The sequence below is a fragment of the Cotesia typhae genome, unplaced genomic scaffold, assembly GCF_013202065.1.
Source record: "Cotesia typhae breed Kobodo isofemale line unplaced genomic scaffold, CoteBio_Ctyphae contig_48, whole genome shotgun sequence".
NCBI classification, from domain to species: domain Eukaryota; kingdom Metazoa; phylum Arthropoda; class Insecta; order Hymenoptera; family Braconidae; genus Cotesia; species Cotesia typhae.
The window spans coordinates 13,012,370-13,031,074 of NW_027423756.1; the positions used below are offsets into that span (position 1 = coordinate 13,012,370).

Sequence of the window (18,705 nt, forward strand, 5' to 3'; positions counted from 1 at the left end):
TTTATACATACGACTTTACTGTACGGGCAACCAGTAAGAGGTGTCAAGAAACCTTAATACCGAGTTAGTTCAGGTGTGATCCCTTTAAAATGCGGTTTTCACGCGTTGAAACAATCGAAAATCCTCCCCTTGGTCTTATAAGCGTTAAAAAAAATTTTTTTTTGATCGCTTGACATTTTAAAAATTTTTTAGTGGTTAAAAACGTACTTGAAATTGTTTTAAAAATAATTTTTTTCAGATTTTTAAAGTTTGTCAGCAAGATTTATCAAAAATTATTGATAAGATCAGTCAAAAATTTTTTTAACTCTTTTTCTGAGAAATATTTTATTTTTACAAACAAATTTTCTTGAAAAATTAATATTTTTATTATTTATTAAGTAAAAAACTCATCAATAAATTAATTAAAATTTTTATTTAGAAAAAATCATTTTTTTTTTCAAAAATAAATAATTGGAAAATTTTAGCTTTGCCAAAAAAAAATAGAAAACTCTGTGTGTTGTCTTCTAATCTCACCCGGATTAAAGTAATAACTTTTATCTCAGTATATGTATTTTAATTAAAATTCCCTGGTGTAATGTGTCTTGATGGCCGCCTACTCGACACAACACGACTAATGATAATGAAACTAAAGACTTTGGTGTCTAAATTTATGTCTGGCGTGAGTTGTGGAATCGTGTGTGCTAAAACAAACAGTTTATTTCTCTATTACTTTTACACTGAGATGGTGTGATGTGTTTGTCAATCATTATTCTCATCCACTTTCCATCCTCTCGTTCGTACGATATGATACACACACACACACACACACACACACACACACACACACACACACACACACACATGTATTGTGTGCGCATGAAAAATAAGACAGACGATTAACTTGAAAGTTAAAAAGTGTTCTGGATTTATTTCACCGGGGTATTAAAAACAAACAATTTGCTTAATATAGCGTTTACTTTCTATAGCATTTTTAATTCGTTCTCACTTTACTTGAAAAGATCTATAAGACAAATTATACATTACACATTACATATTCACTGTCATTGTTTGATCGTGACAACTTTTAACTTGTATAGTGTACTGATGAACAAGATTTATCAAATTAACGGTTCATTTTTAGTTACAGTCGTAGTTATAGTTATAGTTACAAGGAATATCATTTAACCGTGACGAAGAATTTTTTTGTAACTTGCCTTAACTTTTATTTACTTTATTGTCATGTTATTTATTTTTTTTTCTGATGACTAAATAAAAAGATTTACTGATAAATGTCTGACAATATTTGTAAGGAAATCATCGCTATACAAATCTACGCATAAATATTAATATTGTAATAAAAAATTACATCTTTTACGGCTCATATTATTATTGTGAGTAATTTTTAAATAAAATCTATTGTACGGATTTTATTTATTTGAAAGAAAGTTTATGTTGACTTTTTTTAAACATCCAATAATTAATTTTTGATGTTTTACTTAAAAAAAAAAAAAAAAAAAAAAAAAAATAGATAATTATACGCGTTATTTTAAATTAATGAGCTCATAAAAGTATATTTATTTTTTAATGACAAATTTTCAAACTAAAAAGCGCTGTTGGATGTTTTATTGACAATTTTATACTGTTGAAAAAAATTTATAAATATCTTAAATATGAAAACAAAAATAAGATTTAAAGCAGAGGAATTTTTTTTTAATAAAAATTTTTTTCTACCTTAAAAATTTAATAAAAAAAAATTAGATAGGTGATGTGGGCCGACAAATCTGTCCTTCTCACAGGAAAAATCCTTCTGAATAAATAAAATAATAACTCAACTGTATTCCGTCGTCTGAATGAATAAAAACTAAGAAGACATTTGTCTTTAGAGGTGTTTTAAAATGTTGGATCCACAGGGTGCTAATGACAGCCGATTATCGCGCGTTCCCGTCATCTCTTAATGTCCCTGGACCTATTAGTCCTTCAAGTACAATGAGCTTATTCTTAAAATATAATTCACCACAATATAAATTTATTTCAATAATATTTCCTCGACAGAATTGGATTTGTCACTTAAAAATTATAAATTAAAATATTATTTTTGTTTATGTTGATCCCTATTCGACGAAAGATTTAATTTTAATCGAGGATGACATGGGAATGAATATTTGATCGGTGAAGGTGTGTCTATAAGAGGATTCATCAATTGCTTGTATCTAGATATCCAAGTGAGAAACAAAATACTAAATGGTTCACATATAATTTAAACATGCGTCATTTATTTTTATATTATTATTTGTAAAAAAATATAATATAGTGTGTAGAAAGTATAAGCGGCAACAGTATAGAGAGCCTAAAACTTAAGGAGATTAAAAGTTAACCCCGAGTCCCGAGCTCGACTTGGACTACGTCTTCCGCAGCGAAAAAGACAAACTCCAAAGTAGATTAGCCGCGTGGTGGGCTCACGGTATATAATATTACCCGTACCCAATACGAATACGAAGACTCATCGTTGATCCTGTTACATCCTGTCTGGAATTAAAAATATTGTCATCCCACGGGATTATTTACCCGGATAATATCTCTACAACTGTCAGAAACACAAACAAAACTTTTTTTCCCGGAACTTGAATCTCATTGTTTTATTTTTTTAGTTTTATTACTATTGACTGTTGACTTGATATTTATCTTAATTCGTATATATTGACTTATTTAGTCCGACTTTAATTCACTTAGCAGCGATCATTATTAGTTTCATCCAAATATAACAAATATTAACTATTACACTGTACACAATTTATTTTTGTTGAAAATTTATCATCAAATTATTATTATTAAGTTATTGTTAAATTTTCCAAAATTTTAAATTATTAAATTTCTCTATAAAAGAAAAAATGAAATAAAATTATTTTTTCAAATGTTTAACAAAATTTTCAGGAATCAAAAATAATATTTACACTTTAGAGGTAGTAGAAAAAATAGACTGAAATTTAAATCCCATAATCCAGAACACAGAGCTGCCTTTATTTCAATTTTTATCGATTCTTCATAAATGTATAAAGAATTTTTCCCATGGGAATATTCATCAGATCCATCAGCACAGCCCAGGAGCTTAAAATCCTCTGTGATATAACACAGAATGAGAATATCCTTAAGGGACACTAAAATAAACTGAATTTGTTGGAGTGGGTTTGGACAGAGCCCACACCTCCATAGTCCAGATCACCGTTTAGTTCTTCTTACATGTATATACATTTTCTGGCTTCCATACATTGACTATTGACTTCCGGAACCCACCTACGGTGCTGATGCCAAAACATCCTTCACTTGTGTCACCTCAATATAATGCTCCAATGATGGATGGCTCTACTCCCGCGAGATATCACACTATTATAACTATAACTCGTAGCTGCTAGCTGTGGCAAATGTCCGTGTTAAATGTTAAATGGGATTTTACTCCTTCGCGTACTTATTATTGTTATTGTTGTAATATTCAATCAGGCCCATATACATCCACAATATTTGTTTGTTCTCCAATGTCAAAGATAGTTTCAAACAACATAATGTGGGATGAAGGAACGCCAACAAAACAAGAACTCTACATGATAGATGCTAATCCCTTAGAATGTTAAATATTCTGTCCTAGTTTTCTCGTTTTTTATTTTTCCTTTTTTTTTTTTATTATTTGACCAGGCTTTGTGTTTATTCTAACGACTGAATTTCTTACTATTTACAATCCTGCGTACACATGCTTCAATGATCGATGTTTGTCAGTTTTTCTCACAGTCAAGATTCAAAACTCGTGTGTAAATAATTTGTTTAAATTTATCACTCTGAATATTTTTAATTTTTCAAATGATGGCTGACAAATTTTCCATCACAATAAATGATAAATTGTGATTAATTTGTTGTTAAAATAAAGCAAATGATCACCCAAAAAAATCCTGATGAGTTTTAAATATTTTAGGAAGACGGAATGATTAATGATGTACTTCTCACTTGATACACATTTAGTACAGTGTCTCTTGACGAGCAGAGCTGTGATGCACTTGTTAGAAATTATCAATGATTCCTCTGGAGAGTAAATTCACGGTGGTCCGAGTTTCATATTCCCAATGGTCTTATATCCCTCGAGTAATTCCACTATTAAACAACTAACTGAATTCATCTTCATCTTAAGCTCTTACTCCAGAAAATTTAATCCTCACAGCAGAAAATATCTCCTTTCTTAAATGCTTGTCAAACTTATATATTGTTGAGTATAGTTATGAAAGGAGCGTGGACAGTTGCGTGATTTTGCCAGTATAGTGTCTTATAAATATTAGAAAAAAAGGGAGGACACTTTGGACTGTGTACTCTTTTCAATTTTGGAAGAGGGACAAAAGAAAGGTTTGAAAAATAAAATAAATAATTTTTTATTTTAAAAAAATAACAAATAATAATAATAAATTTTTTAACAGTAAAAAAATATCATTGCCAAAAAAATAAACGACACAATAAATCTCAGCATTGAAATTGGCTTATGGATCGAATAAAATCATCGCCCTTAATTTACAACCTTGTAAGCCCGCCCATTAATGAACATTGCGCGTGTAAAAAAAATTGAATGCCTTTGCATGAAAGAAAAGTAGGAGTTTTTGATTTGATATTCGATGTCTTTCAACTTATGCATCTCGATCTCCACCTCTGTCTAATTTATCTCTACACAACCGCGATATAGGTCCCGAAGTAAAAGTCTCACGTTCATTGATCTTTCTTAAAAAAGAACAAGCGCAAAAGAGAGACATAAGCAGTGCGACATTATTCGCGTATAGAAAATAAAAAACCGTTAGATATATTCTGAATGGTAATATTGACTAGTCGATCTATATTTTCTCCTGGCAATAAATCTGAGGGAATTAAAACGTGTATACAAGGGCGTGCTCTCATAATTTTTATTCTTTCTTTTATTCGCAACTGATTTACTTTACTATTATATTATATGAGCCTGGTTTTATTCATAAATGTCATGTAATACTTGTTGGGACTTGTGTATTTACGACGTTGGGACCGACTACTGTTACTGTTTCTCTTACTTATATATATTACAAATTATTATTAATATATATTCTGGTTAACATATATATTGATACATCATTATCATGCTTATTAATTTATTTGCAAGTAATATAATACTGATTTTAGATAACAAAAAGCTTTACCTTTTTTACGAAATTTTATACAAAAATTGATAATTTATTGTGTGAAATAATTTTTAAAAATATTTTTAGTACAATTATTCGCGTACAAAAAATTAAATTAAATTTATTATAATTGTATATTTGTTTCAAAATCCGAATTTAATATTCAAATAAATTTTTTTTGCCGGAGAAACGATGGTTTAAAAATCGAACCGCACATTTATAAAAATTTCTTCGGTTCATTAATTTTTCTCTACCCCTTAGCTCTTTTCACAAAACCGTAATTTTCAGTACAAAAGCGACGTCAATGAGGAATAAATCAGCAGGATAAAGTTTCCAATTTTTGGTAAAAAATTCAAAGAAAAAATTTAAACAATAAACTCGAGATTTATAAAAAAAAATCCCATTGAAGCAAATAAATTTTTTTAGGCATTTTGTACCTGCGTGGGACACCCCGTGAAGCCATATTAACCTTGCAGTAATATCAATTGAATAAGGGTTAAATTTGAAAACCGTGAAAAAAAAAGTAAATTACTTATTGCGCTGAAATCCGATAATAGCAAATAAAAAACGCAGCTGTACTCTATAATATACAAATATCTAATAAAGAGGATAAAAAAAAAATAACAAGTACGGGAAATATCGACATCAGGTAGAAGTGAGCGTTAAAATGTGAGGAAGTAGTATCCCTAGACAGTGTGTAGTGTGTATATGGTGCTGTTAGTCTTTTAACCGGTTACTACCCGGTTGATTACGCGTAATGATCGATTTGATTTAGAGCTAACCCGTATCGCATTACCACCTTCCTTCCCATCAGGTATCAATGCGCAGCAAGGACTGAAAGAGTATTTTAAAATATTGTTTATAATAAGAGAGACAGAGCAAGATATAAGAAACTTTTTTTACATACATATTTATATATATATATATATATATATATATATATATATATATATATATATATATATATATATATATATATATATATATATATATATATATATATATATTTAAGAATTCGATTCTTACAAAATGATTTATTGATACCCGATCCTCTCGACCTCGGATTCGATTCAAGTCGTAGGTTCTGAATTAATCCTGGCATCCAGCTCCTGCTGCAGTTGCAATCAGTAGTGTTAATTATCGACCAAAAAAAAAAAAAAATTTTTTTTTTTCACTTTAACATTTTAAAATAATTTTTTTTTTGTCCTTAAATTCAAATTTAATTAAAAATAATTTTTTGGAAAATAAAATAAAATTTTTAAGTTTGACTATTTATTAGGAGTTGATTTATCCAAACAAACCGAGTGTTAACTCCTGTCAGGTTCGTCAATATGAGGTCGTCCGAAAAAGAGATACTAATCTTACCGGTTGTTTTCGGACACACCTCTCCGCTCTCTGTTTGTTTATCTGTCGAACTATTCCATAAATCCGAAACAAATAAAAGAGATAGTTAAGAATTTAGAAGAGCAGATGATCCTCTTGCCAGGTTTCAATGACGTTGAGCTATTTGTTCACGTGCCCAGTTTGAGTTCAAGAGTTTAAATTAACAAACTACATCTGCTCGCATCGAGGCTGAGAAACCCTTTCAATTAAAAAAAAAAAAATAAAAATAACAATTTCTCACTTTTATACGTCTGTTTGTTCTACTCATACAAACTTTATATTATTTTGAAATTACAGTTAATTTGTGCGGCATACAAAGCGCCGATTTGCTCCCGCAGACTCAAAAGCGGGAGATTACTCGAAACAAGCCGCATTTGCCTCATTAAAAAGTCTGATGGTCAGTAAAACCACTCGATTCTGGTCGTTATAACAAAATCCCTCTCCTTGCTGACAAAACTAACACCTTTATTATTTTTTTTATTGTGTGGACTTTCGGGCATTGGAATCGATAATTATATAGTTGGAAAGGATCGCCGCAGCTGCTTTTCATGGCTGTCTACTTTTCCCGGATCTCTTCATCAACCCCTTCACAATATATATATATATGTGTGTGCATAGATATCCACCCCTTTTTATTAACATCTCATCCATTCGAACGATGTTGCCCGACAAATAGAAACACTTTTAAGCCGTTAAGCCACCACAAATACTAAACAACAAATCTTTTAAGCTGTTTATTGAATAGTTACATATTTCTGTCATTAGTGGTAAAAATTTAACTGCATTGAAATTAATTATTAATTATTAATTAAAAATTATTAATTAAATTAAAATAAATTTCTAAGAACGTAATAATTTAAATTTAACTCTCCGATTGCAAGACAATTCAGCGACAATGCGCCACCTGTTGGAGGTTTTTAACACTATTTTTAATTAAAAAATTATATTTATTATCTTTTATTAATATTTTGCGTAATTTAAAATTAAAATCTGAAAAAAATATCACAATAATTTATTATAATAAAAAAATTATCTTAACATAACATGATTTTTTAATTTAGCTTGTCAGCATAATAGAAAACCACTCTAAAACTCAAGCTCTATGATATGTTTTTTTAGTATTATATCGTGTTGTTGGTTATAAGGTTATAGAGCCTACAAATTGTAACATAACAATGTATACAGTAGCTGTGTGTATAAATATATCTGCTAACAAGTATCGGTACAGGGGTTTACATGCGATAGCATATGGGCGAATATCATATTACTAGACGTTTGTCATCATCAGGGGGCTCATTGTTCCACAAATTTCCTAAGGGTGCCTCTGAAAGATCGCTCCAAGAATATACATTTATTTATTTTCTTCAATCATTTCGCAAATTTTTAAATTTAATTCTCCGTTTCGAAATAATTTAATTCGTACCATTAAAGTAATGATTATTTTTTTTTTTTTAATTTTTTATCGCCTAAATTCGGTAGGAAAAAAACAGAAAGTATTTAATTGTTTTTTAATGATAAAAATTTTTTATTATTTTCGATAGAATCAATTGCTTAGGTTTCAATAAAACAATTAATGACTTATCAAAGAATTTTTTTAAAAAACATATCAATTATCGAAATTTAACTTTTATTTTGATAATAAAATATGTCGGATTATAATTTACTGTAAATGATTCTAATTTACTAATTAAAAAATAGTTTTATAAACTATAATGTGTTTTTAATATCGATAGAAATTTTCAGGCTCTATTGATTCGGTAAGATACGATTAATAATAATAATTCAACAACTGTTCTTAACATTTGTCATGATTAGCCTCTTTAGTCACGGTGATCCAGCATTATTTCGCGGCTTTGCATACTTACAGTCTGCAGATACGCTGTACATGGATGGACATGTGCATCTTGATAAAGATAGCGAGACCATAAACTCATGTCTATTCCGTACAATAATAATTATAATAACAGCAAAAATTATAAACGATCTACTCATTTGTTAATTTCTTGTAATTTACGCTTCAACATCTTCGGATCCACCCTGATGGGTGAATAAGAGCTTTTTCAAATCTGTAATTTAGGCTGAGTCAAAAAAAATCTGACCTATAATATTTTTTTTTTTCAAAAAATAAACTTGAATTATTATTCAGAATATCGGAAAATTTTTTTTTCAATCTTTGGAATTTTTTAACGACTTACCGGCTTATTAGATTAATAAAATCAGGGTATGATTTTGTAGGAAATTAAACGCTCTACAAAAAAGGTCTCTTGTGATTTTTTGATAAAAAAATTTTTTTAAAAGTTATTCTGGGTTAAAGTGGGACATTCCCGCTCAAATTATTTAAAAAAATTTTTTTTAAGATTTTAAGAGTTTCTAAATTGCATCTAAATGCTCGTTTTGTCAAAAAATGTTTATTTAGTATTTTTATAAATACATTTGTGGGTATTTTTTGGAAAAAAAAAAAAAAAAAAAAAAAAAAAAATAGTAAATTCTTTCCGACACAGTCTAATGAACATATACTAACGAACAACAATAAAAAAAGTTTACTTAGTCTCAATATTATCAAACCAAATTGAGTTTTTGAATTTTATTACCCAACAGTAAAATTCCATCGTTGAGTTTAGGCATGGCGTAAGTAAAAAAATAAAAAAATGAGCAGTGGCTGCCGGCTAGTGTCTGTACGCTCGACTACCATTTGCCGCTATTAAAATAAACATGTCTATTATCCAGGAGGTCGAACCTTAATGTGTTGTATTTTACTTGAGGATATAAAACCCTTCGCGGATAATCCACAACAATAACAGCAGGAGTTATATTATATATTGTTTGACGGTGCCTCAGGTTACGGAGGCTCGCTACTGTGCAGATACTACTCGGTATGCCTGTTTTTAGTCGCATATACGTACTTTACATCAGCTAAATACTCGCCAACTACATAAACACCCCAAAAATATTACAATACCATCCTCATTTTCATGTTTGCTCCCGTATTTTACTTATTTTTTCACTCTAGGCTATTACCACTTATTTAAATATATTATTTTTATATTTTGCATTCATTTTTTGTGTAAGGTCCAATACACGTTATGGTCAATGCATTTGAATTTTTTTTTTGGAATATAGTAGAACCTTAGTAGGCTAAAGTTTAAGGGAGAGGTTTAAAAATTTGAGTTATTTAATTTTTTATGTATTAAAAAAAAAAAAAATTAGAAATTTATTTAAAAATTCTATTAAAAAAAAGGACACAGAAAGGAAAAATTATTTATCAAATATAATAATTTGGCTGTAAGTAATATTTTTTTTTCTTTCCAAAAAATTTTAATCCTTCAAAAATATTTTTTTGAATAAAAAAAAATTTTTTTCTGTTTAAGTTTTGCTCAAATATTACTTATTAGACATATTATTATTTATTAGGCTAATTTTTTAATTATTTATTTAAGTTATTTTGTGCTTAGACAGAAAAAACCCAAAAATTTATCAAATTATGTAAAAATTTGAATGATATCAAAATTTTAGAGCTGTATTATTATTATTTGGAAATTTTACAAGATTTTTCCTACTAAATATTCAAACTTTTGATTTTTCCAAACAATTTATCTCGTGATTTTCCACACGGATGTTAACTTGCCATAAATTGAAAAATTTCTCCACTCCATAATAACTATAATAGCTGCGAAACTGACTGTACCCTGTTACTCCATAATGCTATTAGACGGTGGACTTAGATGTCACGACGAGATAGGAGTTACTCTCCTCTGTAATACGATATTTAGACTACCGTTGGGCTCTCAATAGAATGAGGATGAAAAATGAAAAAAATGCAAACCCAAAAGCCCTGTTTTTTTCTCACTGGCGTTTGTTGTAAAATATAACATAGGCCTGTCTAGCTTTACATATGTGCATGAGTATGTTACAAACATGAAACACAATGGCATACATACTTAGGCAGAAAAAGCAGCAGTACAGTAGTCTAGTCTCTCTGTATCTCTATCCACCAGTTCCCCGTTGTATTTGCTCAATTTACAGTTACGTAATTCCATAATGAAGGGCTCTCGTGTGTTATTGTTACAAGATTGTTGCAAACATAGCACGGTCACAATGGGCGGGGCGTCTTCCAGCTCCAGGATTTTGCGATCCACCGATTTCACACAATGATCATCATCAGTGTAGCATCCTAGAAAGACTAGACCTAGACAGAATAATGTAGGATAAAAAATTCCGGGAGAAGAGATACTAAATAAATGCGATGAGATTTAAAAAGCAATGAGATCGCTGTGTTGCGTAATTTATGAGCAGGACCCTCATCATCAACATAGTGTCCTATTTCATGGTTGTTTTTGTAAATAAATGGCCGTAATATAACTGACCACTGACTATTTGATACTGAAAGTGTAACTCAATCGTTAAATATTTTAGTTACTTTTTATTTTATTTATTTATTTATTGTTGTTGTTTTTTGATCGGCAGTTGTATTGGATGAGTTAAATAGTAGGTCTGAGAGTTTCAGAGTGAATTATCATTATTATATATCATTACTTATCAAGTGATGGATGAAACATTGTCGAAAATCTACGGGAGAAAATATGCAGTATCATCTTGTCTGATTGTTTAGGTACAATCGGCACGTGAGTTGCAATAAAAAAAAATCTATAAACGCCCTTATATTATTCTAGCTTAATCTGTGGATCATCAATGATGCTCTTTTTTGTGCTATTACACGCCCGTCTAATGTTGTATCTTAATCATGATTTATAAATATCACTTATATGAGTCTATTTATTTATATATCTCATTTATGTATTACTAACTAATGTAATCATTTTTTAAAATTAATTGAGAGGTAATAAGACTTATATTTATTACAACTATTGAAAAAAAATTTTTAACTTATTAAAAAATATCTGCATTATGCAAAATATTATGTTGATTACATTTATTTATGCATCAATTTGTTAGATAATGCTTTTCTGCGCTCGTGTGTCGGTACACACACTTTGCTCGTTGCGCCAACCTCATTCGTTGCCAAAAAATTCTTATCCACTTATTTATACAGTCAAATACATTTTATAATAATTTTTCTGACTATTTTTTTTTTGTCTGTAACGGGAAATATAAATTTTAATTTTTAAATTTGACAAAAAATTGAAATAAAATATTTGATGATTTTATTATTATTAAAAAAAAAAATTATAAACAAACTAAAACCGAAAAATTTAACGTACATTGCTCTTCATAGAAAAATAATAATAAATAAAACAGCTCTTAGGAGTTGACCTAGCGTAAGAATGAGCGAAGAAAGTAAAAGGAAAAAGAGAAATGGAATTCAATGTAAATCAAGTGTCTGTAAATAATGAGACTTGAAAACGTCGAAAAAAATTCACAGTCAGGGAGGTCCATTCAGGTGTCAAACAGCTCCGGAATCACAAAAAATAAAAGCAAATCCGGCGTTAACGCACGTACTTTCGCGCACAATTTCACGAGGTGAGAGGTGACGAGTAGTGGGTAACAATGTGCATTCATTCAATGTGTATTATTATAATAACACTCTAATAGACTGGCCATGGTCCTTTCAGTAAGTGGAGCATTCCTAAGTTTGATATTTAATTTAGCGGTTGCGACATTCAGGCTAGATTATCCTTAACCGAGGATTACCTCAGCTCCCTCTCTGTCTTCGCCAGTTTTCATCAGATCGTACGAACGCACGCTCTGTACTCTTATAGATCCAAAATATACACCAACAGAAGTATTGTCCTTCGAAAAAACGGTGTCGGAATACAAAACTAATTCCCAGGATCTCTTATTATTATATAGAGTGTGTGTGTGCATACTCTCCTTCTTCTCTTTCTCACTCGTATTGCTTAATGTTATATTTTATTATGAAACCACAATAGAACCTCCTTTATACGTCTAATAATAAATGCATTGAAATCGACCAATGCTGTAGTGAGCACGAGTGCGCGGGCGTGTCGACTCGAATTACAATTTAGAAAAAAAAAAAACGAATCCTTTATTTTGACGAACCCTTTGGTAGATTATTGCAATTACTGCTGTACTGTTCGGTTAAATATTTATCCTCACCTTCTATTTTCTCTCACTTGATTATTTTCTCCAGAAATGTTACATGAGTGACCGCTGTAAAGGAAATTCGAGTAACTTTTGGCTAGGGGAGGATTTTGGCTGGCAAACAAGCAAACAATGAAGACACACATCTCAATTGTTGTGTCACAATAACTCAAAAGCACATAAGCAACAATGTATCCATCAATGTCGCTATCTAACACCACCGCCCTCCCGTCTACCGTAAATTAGTCCTGCATATCCCCTGACGCATCCTGTGGGACGTACCTACCCCCGTAAGTTACTGCTCTCTATAAGTACAGCACGTCATTTTCGGTTATGCTTTTACAATGCTGTCACGCGAAACCAATGACAGAAAAAAAACTCTGCTTAATTCAAACACTTCTATTGTATATTTTTTTTTGCATTATTTATATTTTAAAAATCATTTATTATTATTGAATTTACAACATTAATTATTTGATGTAATTTTTATTTCTAATCTTAAGCACAAAATTTTAGCCACGATTTAGGTAATTTTGGTTAATTAACACTGGTTTAAATTAAATAAAAAAAATTTTTAGGGTGCGGTAGCTTAAGTGATAAAGCTCCCGATGCGTAATCAGAGCGAACCGGGTTCGATTCCTGGCTTGATTCGATCCCAATATTTTTTCTCAGTTATTCTTAACATTTTTCAATGAATTTACTTTATAAATTAAATTATTAATTTAATAAAATTTACAAAAGTAGCAAAAAAATTATTTATTAAAAATTATCAAAAATAATATTTATTTCCTTTTAAAAAATTTCTAGAGTCAAAAAAATTCTCTGTAAATTTTAATTTTACAAGCCAACAATTAGCGAGCAAACTTAAATTTTTTTAAGTTCCGGAGAAAAAAAAAATAATTACATACTTGTTGTCGTTTTTGTAACTAAATGTTTCTATATGATGAAAGATGTCAGTAAAAAAAAGGTAATGATTAATAGTTAGCAGTGAAGAAAGGTAATAGAGACATCTCGCGGTGTCGGAAGCAATTGTTAAAGCCACAGCTGCACAAAAATAATATCGCGGCGGTCTTCTTCATCACCTGCAAGAGTCGATCATGCGTTTACCATAGTCCTTTCTTCACTTTATTCTCGTCCTTTCGTTTTGTAGATAGTCATTATTCTCTGACGTATAAAAATATATGTACCAATAACAAAACTATAGATCTATAAAATATATCAGTTGACCACAGTTTTGTTGTAGACTGTAGACACATGTCGTATACTTTATACCCACTTCTGAACATAAAACCTCGAGAAAAGCTGTGCTGTACTGCCGAGAGCGATGCAACACACAATAGAATCACATAAACTGCATGTCACCCTGTTGTGTGTAAACTCGTGGGGCGCAACGCGCGACAATTGGTGACAACACGTCGACAAAGCGGTGGAACGAGCCAAATACACCAACCCAAAGTCATCGCTTATACTTATTCTCTTTGTACATTCATATATACAATAATAATCCTCCGCTATCATCCTGACTTTTAATCACACTCAACTGAGCTCATTTTCGGTCGTTCAACATTTTAATTTTTCATTAATCAATTTTTGATAAATTTTTTTTTTCAATAAAAAACAATTTTCCGCAATCGAAATTGATCATTAATCACGTCCCCAACTGCTTCTATCAGCAGCATACATAATTTTCTTGATTCCTTTTTCGCGTAATCCAAGCCGTGAATTTTTCCCTATTTTTTATAGAAATATAATCCCATAATACAAGGATCGAACTTTGGTCATCAATATTATGAAAAATACGTAACTTTTGAGCCTTAGGAATATAATATAACTAATCGTGTAATGTTGTAACTTGTAACATACGTAAGGCCACAGGACAACGCGCCCTTTGGCCACATACACCCCTAACAAACCCCATAATCTCGGAGCTCCAATAGAGACGTACAGTACTATTATACATTTATTCTCTTTTTCGGTGGCTGTGGCCTCTAATACTAATACAGAGATCACAAGGGACATTCAGATGCCGACAGCATTTACGTCCATTTGTCATTGTGTCCAGGATGCAGCGACAACCCAACAACGCGGTGTTTTTTTTTCATTTCCCTTGACTTGGACTATTAAAAAAAGTCAATATTTTTTTTTTCCTCCGAGCTTCGGCTGTTAAATCCCAAAATTTGGAGTTTTTTAATTTTTTCCAGGTAAATTACTGAATTTATTTCGTTTTGTGATTAAAGATACGTCAAAGAAAAGAGATTAAAAGGAGATTGAAGACACTCAGCTTCGGCAATTCAAAGCACAAAGAGATGAGACGATATAAGATATCGAATGATGGTAATGAGATACAAAGATACAAAGGAGCTTTTTAAAAAAGGGTGGATCGTGGCTGTGCATCGTCAGAAGATGATGAGTCTCTTACTGTACTTCATATCTAATATTTTCTCGAGAGTTTGTCAGTATGTCAGTACATTTGAGGCTTCGCTGACACAATAACGATCTATTGAATTAAATGCAGTGGCCCAATATTAAGACTCGAATCACAGATCCGTAACCGGGTCTTGTATCAGGCCCTCTGAAGAAAGAATTCATTAAATTAACTGGGCTTGAAGAGGTGAGGCTGCTTCTCGTTTTGTTGAAACTCAAGATCTTGGGTGTAAATTATGCTATTAGATTTCTTGGGCTAAGCTTGAGGTAATATCTGGTACACCAGCCATTTATTAGACTCGTACAATGGGATTGACAATTTACACCCGACGTCGAGCACCGCGACGCTCCGCCCACGATCCGACTACACAGGATACCGATGATGTCGGCGGTTTTTTAGGTTTTTTATTTTTATCTTTCTGCCGTCTCACTCCGTTCCAATGGTAGCTCTCCGGCTCCTACTACTTTTGTGTCAACAATCGTGTTGGCGAAGACATGGATGCTGGATTAAAAAAATTCCGGGAAATTCTTTTGTGTAATTAAAGGTACTCTTTTAATAGGGAGACATTTTTTTGGAGAAAAGACGAGAGACTAATTATAAAAAATCGAAGGTTGAAGATTTAATTTACCTTAATTTAACGGAGGTGAAATAAATTAGTTTGAGTTTGAGTAAGATAAGTTTGACTCTTTATTTATGATCACTTAGCTGGTAAAATGTGACTTTTTTAAAAAAAAAATTGTTACTTTGTCACGCATTGTTTAAAAAATATTTCATTGGAGATTTTAAATATTATTAAAAGAATAAGAAAAATTTTGTGACCAGTGAACTATTGACATTTTTAAAGATATAAGATAAGCTCATCCCGATGTTACACTCATCAAAACCTTTCATTTGAGTACCCACATCAATTTTTCATATATTTATATATATTATATATATATATATATATATATATATATATATATATATGTATATATGAAAAATATATCAAAATAGTATAACATCGGGATGCTAGCAAAATTTATTATTAGAAGAAAAATTTTATTTTTTGCGTCAAATTAAAATTAAATATATTTATTTAATAAATTTGATGAAAAGTTAAATGAATCAAATTTAAATTCAAAATGATTTAGATAAAAAAATCTTTTATATAATTTAAATAACAAACCATAATATCATACGTGAAAAAAATTATTAAAATTTTTGAGTAATGATTCCTGAAGCTTAAAGTTCTCTGGAGAGTAATTAATATCTAACACTATTCATAAAAATATTTAGTCCCTTCCATAAGGTCAATATGGTGAACATCGATATTTAGACATCTCAGTATGTGGGTGGTAATAATTTTCTAGGAAAAGTGATTATTAACGATAATATCCAGCATATTTTTCTCCAAAAAAATGTAAAGTACCCAGAGAAAGATACGGTTATTATGACGAGCCTCATGAAGTCAAACAAGTGCGTTGAAATAAGATGGCCACTTAAGATGAAAGTTGGTGCAGCCGCCACAACAGACCACCCCGACTCAGAATCCTCGTCGGCCATTAAAAAAAATAAAAGGGCCCGAATATATTCTCGATATAAACAGATAGGTTATTTTTCTTAACGAGCTGATAATTTTGAGTTTCTGAATGAAAATAAAAATATTTTTACCTGCGATAATGCATCTCTTACTATTTATTTATACAAGTTATTTCTTGTTTGATGTATAGTGATCCCAGTTAGAGCTTGATGGGACGTTATAATTGCTTCAATAACAATTACAGTCGGTTTCTTTATGGCTGTTAATTAAATATTTGTCTAATTCTAGCATCCAGTGGCTGTATATATGGAAACCATAATAATTTACACAATCAGGAAGCCACATTTCAACGACTTCCGTTTACTTTTCATTTCGCCGCCTCAATTTACACTTTAATTCTTCGCTCACCAATACGTACACAAATAGTATGACAATATATTTTTAAGTGTTTATGAAAAATAAAAAACAAGTATATTTCTTCAGCTTTATATCGCGCCTATTGAGAAAAACAAACACTGTAACTGGATTATTTTTCGTAGAGGCTCACGCCCGGATCCTGATGTCAGGTAATATATTCAGAAATTACTATTGCATCAACCGGACTTATTTCCTGTCATCAAAAATTAAAAAAACATTTTTTCGTTCAGAATTTTCCTTTTAAATAAATAAATAAATTAACTTATAATTTATGAGGGCTGTAACTTGAACACAAAAATTTGATCATATCTTTTTCTTCTCCGCCGTCGCGGTTTGAGGCGTGTAATCTCTTATCCCCCGACGGTCGACAATAATAATAAATAAAAAAAAAAGCTGCAGTGAGTCTGATAAAAATTTTAAATTAGAGAAAAATGTCTCAATAATTTTTTTAGTAAAAATTCATTTAGATTAATGATAAATTTAATTCAGTGTGTGTAGCCTTGTATGCATCAGTAGATATTTAAAAAGCATCGGTTGGCGCTTGAGGTGTGCAAAATTCACGACAAAACCCGAAGATTGATGAGTTTAAGTTTCCAGAAATGGAAAAAAAAAAAAAAAAAAAAAAAAAAAGTAAAATTGAGATGTCCTTTGAAAAACGTGTGACAAAATAATTTCTGTGAGGAAACTATAATTCAGATTTATAGTACAAGCTGTTGGCGTATGGCTAATAGCATCCACGGCATATATTTAAGATATGTGGCCGTGTACCAGGTGTGAAAAACGACGAGCCCAGAACTAATAGAACCACAAATCAATGTATACGATAGACGATCATTACTTTATCCGAACAACATACAATGTGTTTACCACATCGGATATCGCCGGCTCATCATGCGGGGAATCATCCTTGTCCTCCATTATTTTATATTGCTTGTTGCAGTCTACTGTCTACATTGTACAAATATATCAGACATGCGGATATATAAACACCTATATGTTGTATGTTATATTGTGTATACATAAATACACAGTGGGGATGGGGATGTTGATCCCCTTACGCCCGATCGGACGTTCTCAGTGCGTGTAAAATGATTTAGTGATTCACATGCCTGCCTCTCTGATCTATAATGTTACAATGTAATGCCAAGGAAAACGCGTATGTTGTAACGACTTGATCACAGCTACATGCACAGCAACTCCTGTGTTTTGAGTGGTGTGGAGTAAGAAAGAGAAATACAAGGAAAACTGGTAAACGAGCAGTCTTTATTGTCTGATCAACAATCCGTATGTTATAATAATATTTGGCTCATTTGCTTTTATTTATTTTTTTTTTTTTTTATAAATTTCATTCTAAAAAAATTTTTTTTTAGAAAATTTTGGTATAATTTTAATTAAATAAATTTTAGGAAAAATATGGGAATAAATTATTGATAAAAAAATTCAAAAACTCCAAAAAGTATAAAACACTTATTATGATTTTTAATAAGTTTAAAATAATTTTAAAAAATTAGAAAAAGTTTTATTTTTTAATTTTTGAAAATAAATAAAAACCAAAAATTATTTTTCTCCATAAAATTTTAATATAATTAAAAAAAAATAAATTTAAGTAAAAAATAATTATTTAAAATTATTAGAAGCATGCTGTGCAAAAAATGTGGTTGTAAATTATTAATCCGAATATTTGAGGATAACAAACAGACCCACTAGTAAAAACGACAATAACTCACATGTAAAAAAAGTTA

The 18,705-nt window shown here is 30.5% G+C and overlaps 1 long non-coding RNA gene across 1 annotated transcript in view; it reads left to right on the forward strand.

The window, feature by feature from the left end:
- The window catches only part of LOC141529963 (uncharacterized), a 119,581-nt gene extending 104,642 nt beyond the window's left edge, over positions 1-14,939 (forward strand). The window contains exon 7 of the long non-coding RNA XR_012479687.1: positions 14,837-14,939. This is a non-coding gene — a long non-coding RNA (uncharacterized LOC141529963). The remainder of the gene's footprint in view (positions 1-14,836) is intronic.
- The last annotated feature ends 3,766 nt before the right edge of the window (positions 14,940-18,705 follow it).